Consider the following 6,100-nt stretch of genomic DNA (forward strand, 5'->3'; position numbering starts at 1 on the left):
AGTGACCCCATGTGACAGAGTAGGGCTGCCCCATAGGGTTTCCTAGGGTGTAATCTTCATGGGAGCATATCTCCAGGTCTTTCTCCCTTGGAGTCCCTGGGCGGGTTCAAACCGCTGACTTTTCGGTGAGCAGCTAAACCACTGCACCACCAAGGCTCCTTCTCAGTCTCCTATGGCTGCTATAACAAAAACAAACATAAACAAAAAAACGCACAAGTGGCTTTAAAAGATACAAAAAACCAAACCTGTTGCCATCGTGTCAATTCCAACTCATAGTCACCCTACAAGACAGAGTAAAACCGCCCCATACAGTTTCCAAGGAGCATCTGGTGGATTTGAACTGCCAACCCTTTGGTGAGCAACCATAGCACTTAACCACTATGCCACCAGGGTTTCCATGCTAAATTTGCACGCACTTCCATTCAAGCTGGACTCTCTAGGTAGGCTACCTGTTGTCACTGTTGCTGGGTGCTGTCAAGGCAATTCCCACTCCAAATGGCCCCACGTGACAGAGTAGAACTGCCCCGTAGGGTTTCCTAGGCTGTAACCTTCACGGAAGCACACCGTCAAGTGTTTTCTCCATCGGAGTGGTGACTGGCGGGTTTGAACGGCTGGCCTTCAGGTTAGCAGGCCAGTGTTTAACCACTGTGCCCCTGGGGCTCTCTGTCACTACTCTGGTCGCGCACACGGAGCACCAAGTAGTGGTTTATCCATACTGAGTCCACTCACTCACTGTCTTTCCTTTCCATTTGGGCAGTAAATTTTCTTAGACAGATGACACCCTACCCTCTATTTTTTTTTTTTTTAATTGGCTTGTATCTGCTAATACGCAAATATATAAATATCCAATTAGGGAGTGTAGGTAAACAGGATTTAAATCTTAATATAAAGTGCTTTTTAAGAGTCTATAGTTGATTAAAGACTGTATTTCCTGGCATTTTATAAATCCTTCCGGTGCATTATAAATTAAGAATTTGTTGTATTTATTTATGTACTGTCTGTGTAACCCAGTCAATTATGAAATGGGTACATTTATTGTGTATAAATAATAAAATCTCCACCCCATCACAAAACTAATGCTCCATGTTAATCTACTGAGAATAGAGCATAAGTAAAAAAGGTAGAGTCCAGACTGCCATCAGGGCTGGCAAGGATTTGTTTATCTTCAAATACTTCAAAGCAAAGCCTGAGAATTTAGCCACGGATTCCAGGCTAGGCTTAGAAGTTTGCACAATCATACGCTTATACTCCGAAGAGATTAAACGATGGTTTCGGATCGGCCACAGAACCTTACACAATGGACTTGGGTGTTTCTGCCATTCAAATGCAGTGATAACGCTCAGGTATTTATGAAGCGGTTACTCCATGCATGTGTAAGCGAAATGTGGACAAGGAAAAAGGAAGGTGGAAGAAGAATTGATGCCGTTGAATTGTGGTGTTGGCGAAGGATATTGAATATACCGTGGACGGCCAGAAGAACAAACAATGTGTCTTAGAAGAAACATAGCCAGAATGCTTCTTAGAAGCGAGGATGGGGAGACTTGGACTCGCTTGTTTTGGACACGTTGTCAGGAAAGACCAATTGCTTGAAAAGGACGTGATGGCTGGTAAAGTGGAGGGTCAGGAAAAATGAGGGAGACCCTCCATGAGATGGATGGACACAGTAGCCACGATGACGGATTCAAACACACCAGGGATCAAGAAGATGGCACAGGACCGGGCGGTGTTTCCATTCTGTTGTACGTGGGGTCACCACGAGGTGCAGCCTACTTGATGGCGACGAACACAACAACAACAACGACAACGCCCCTGACCTCATATGAGGGAGGGGCTGACATTCGCTCCCCATCGAAACGTCATGGCCACGGAGCGCAGAGGGACCCTTATCTTCAAATCCAGGCCCCTCTGACGCGGTGGGTCATGTTTGTTTCCTTCCATAAAGCCGCACCCACAACTTCAGTTCTATGACTGGTACGGAATTGTGTCCCCCCCAAAATGTGTGTCAGCTTGGCTAGGCCACGATTCCCAGTATTGTGTGAATGGCCACAATTTTGTCATCAGATGTGATTTTCCTGTGTGTTGTATATCCTACCTCTATGATGTTAATGAGGCAGGATTAGAGACATTTATGTTAATGAGCCAGGAGTCTGTTTATAAATTAGGTTGTATCTTGAGTCAGTCTCTTTTCAGGTATAAAAGACAGAAGGGAACAGAGAGGAGAAGGACCTCATGCCACCAAGAATGAAGAGCCAGGAGTGGAGTGTGTCCTTTGAACCCGGGGTCCCTGCCCTGAGGTGCTCCCAGACCAAGAGAAGACTGATAACAAGGACCTTCCCCCAGAGCTGGAGCTGGTGCCCTGAACTGGGACTTCTAGGTTTCTAGACTGTGAGAGAATAAGCTTGTGTTTGTTAAAGCCACCTGTGGTATTTCTGTGATAGCAGCACTAGATGACTAAGACACCAGCCTTAACAGCCAACTCCAGCAGATTCATGGGTGGTGTCCGGTTTGTCATACAGTCCCGGAGACAGGGCTTGTCTTAGTCACCACTCAGAGCCTGAGGAGTGTGTCTTAGTTTTCTAGCGCTACTATAACAGAAATACCACAGAGGTTGGCTTTAACAGACAGAAACTTAATTTCTCACAGTTGGGGAGGCTAGAAGTCTGAACTCAGGGCGCTGGCTCTAAGCTAGGGGAAGGTCCTCGTCTCTTCCTCAGTTCCTTGGCCATCTCCACGTGGCATCTGTCTTCGCCGGTGTGTGTCTGCTTGCTTCTCTGTCCCTCAGCTGCCCTTTTGTATCTCAAAAAAGGTTAGGCTTAAGGCACACCCTACACTTAATATAGCAAAGAAAACTCTATTTGCAAATGGGATTACATCCACAGGTATAGAGGTTAGGATTCCAGCACATATTTTGGGGGGGACACAATTCAATCCGCAAGAGGGAGGTACAGCCACCATGATGCAGAGCCACACGGGCAGGAGAAGCTAACAACAAGCTGGAACAGTAGGTACGGGTTGAAGAATGACAGGCAGGACTTCCTGGGATCAGGTGTTTTGAGTTATTCTGTAGGCTCAGGAGGTGCAGGCCCTGGGTGGGGTGCATAGTGGCCCAGGAGTCTGTGGGTAACACAAACTGTGACGTTCTAGGCTGCTAAATGAAAGGCTAGTGCTTTGGGTGTCTCAGAAGAAAGGCCTGGCAACCTACTTCTGAAAGATCAGTCATTGGAAACCCTGTGGAGCACAGTTCTCCTCTGATACACATGGGTTACCGTGAGTTGGGGTTGACTGGACGACAACTTTTTTTTTTTTTTTTTTTTTAATGGTGGCCCAGGAGTACGAAAACCTGACAAAGGGAATAATTGAACAGCAGACTTAGCTGCTCAAGAAGGGGGACAGACCGTCCTCCAGCCAGGGGCTCAAAGCTGGGTCAAGACAGCATTTCAAGAAAATCGTATCGCGCCAGGTATGGCATTTTCATGGGCAACAGAAAGTTCTAGAGAGAGAGCAAAAGGCCGCTCCCCAAGCCTCCTTTCCCCAAAACAGACCCCCGCAGGCGTGGCCCGCTCGTGGAGTTTGTGTGTGCTCCCAGACTTGGGCAGACATTCACCCATCTTCTTGATCACGGTCCAGTCGGACTCCAGGCACCGTCCCTCTTTGCTTTTTCCATTCAATCACTTTCTCCCATCAACTCAGAGAGACCCGGCTTTTCCTAGCGGCTGCACACTAGTCTGTCGTGTGGGTCTTGCTGGGATTTTTTACAATCAGCCGTTTACCTTTGAACAGGAGTTTCTGGCTGGACAAACGGTTACGCACCTGGCTACTCACTGAAATGAAATGTTGGTGGTTCGAGTCCACCTGGTGCACCGCAGAAGAAAGGCCTGGCAATCTACTTCTGAAAAACCAGCCGTTGAAAACCCTGTGGAGTAAACTTTCACTGAAAACACAACAAAATATCATTAAGAAAGGAAACCCTGTGGAACACAATTCTATCTGACACACATGGAGGTGCCATGAGCTAGAGTCGACTTGATGGCAACTGGTTTGGTTTCATAGGTTTATCTTTGAACATTAAACTTTTTCTTTTCTATTTTTTTACATTCGAGTCAATTATTTAACAAAAATGCTTATCTCTGTCTTACCAGTGTATCTGTAAGACAAATTCATTGACATTTGTTTTTGTTTTCAGGGGATTGGGAAGGTTTATATCCTGCTTCCCTTCTCCTAGTACTTTTATTTTTTATTTTAAATAATCCAGTGAAATCTTTTTTCTTGCTTAATTAAATGTAGTCACTGAATTCCCCCACCCTTAAAACCCACTAAAAACCCACTGCCATCGAGTCAATTCTGACTCATAGCAACCCTACAGGTCAGAGGAGAACTGCCCCATAGAGTTTCCAAGGAGACCCTAGTGGATTCGAACTGCCAACCTTTTGGTTAGCAGCCATAGCTCTTAACCACTATGCCACCAGGGTTTCCACCCTTTCAAAGGAGAAAATCAGACCCCCCACCATCTCCCTTTTCCTCTTGTCCCTCACATCTGCCAATTTTCATAGCATATATGAATTTTTTAAACCATGTCATCATTATAGAATGTAAATGCTCTTTGTAGCCAAAATATTTACCAGATTTCAGGTGTAATGAGGAGGTACTGTGAGAGAACTGCAGCCTCTTCCTATTTTTTTTTTTTTTCCTTACTTGCCATTGAGCTGACTCCAATGTACAGTGATCCCATGTGTGTCAGAGTAGAGCTGGACTCCACGGGGTTTTCAATGGCTGGTTTTTCAGAAGTAGTTTGCCAGACCTCTCTTCCAAAGTGCCTCTAGGTAAACCCAAGCCTCCAGCCTCTCAATCAGAAGCTGAGCGTGTTCACCATTTGTGCCACCCAGGGACTCTGATCCAGAACTAAATATGTGGCTATAGATACATGATATAGAAATAAAGGCCTCGGGATATAAGCGCCCCTGGGGGTACAGTGGTTAAGCGTTTGGCTGCTAACTGAAAGGTCAGCATTTTGTAGCCACCAGCTGCTCCATGGGAGAAAGGTATGGCAGTCTGCTTCCATAAAGATTTATAGCCTTGGAAATCCTATAGGGCAATTCTACTCTGTCTTGCAGGGTTGCTATGGTTAGGAATCATCTTGACAGCAATGGGTTATAAACGATATATGGTATAGATATAATGGACTATAAATTATATATGGTGTAGATACCTATGGTGTAGATACCTATGATATAGATATCTGGATATTGATATAGGTAGAGATGATACAGATATATGGATATTGAGTTGATATAGATAGAGATGATAGAGTTAATGATGATATAGATGTAGATGACATAGTTATACATGATATAGATACATGGATATGGATATAAGTAGAGATGACATAAAGTGATATAGACATGAATATGGATAAGGGTAGAGTTGATAGAGATGATAGAGGTAGACGTAGATGACATAGTTATATATAGACGTAGTTATATAGACATAGATAGAGATGATATAGATATGTGGATATGGATAAGGGTAGACTTGATGTAGATGATAGAGGTAGAGATAATAAAGATAGAGATGATGTAAAAAAAAACCCAAAACCCACTGCTGTCAAGTCAATTCCAACTCATAGCGACTCTATAGGACAGAGTAGAGCTGCCCCATAGAGTTTCCAAGGAGAGCCTGGTGGATTTGAACTGTGGACCTCTTAGTTAGCAGCCATAGCACTTAACCACTATGCCACCAGGGTTTCCAGAGATGATACAGATATGTGGATATCAATATACATAGAGATGACATAGGTAGAAAGGATAGAGGTAGTGATGATATAGATGTAGGTGATGTAGGTAGAGATGATATAGATGTGTGGATATGGATAAGGGTAGAGTTGATGTAGATAGAGATGATTGAGGTAGAAATGATAAAGGTGTAGATGACATAGATATACGGATAGATAATGTAGGTAGAGTTGATATAGATAGAGATGATATGTAGAAATACATCTATATTATCTACATCTATATATCCTCTACATATGTATGTAAAGATGATCTATTTATATGTATGACATAGATATATGGTTATCAATACAGGCAAAGTTGATATAGAC

This window comes from Loxodonta africana, chromosome X (assembly GCF_030014295.1).
Source record: "Loxodonta africana isolate mLoxAfr1 chromosome X, mLoxAfr1.hap2, whole genome shotgun sequence".
Taxonomy (NCBI): Eukaryota; Metazoa; Chordata; class Mammalia; order Proboscidea; family Elephantidae; genus Loxodonta; species Loxodonta africana.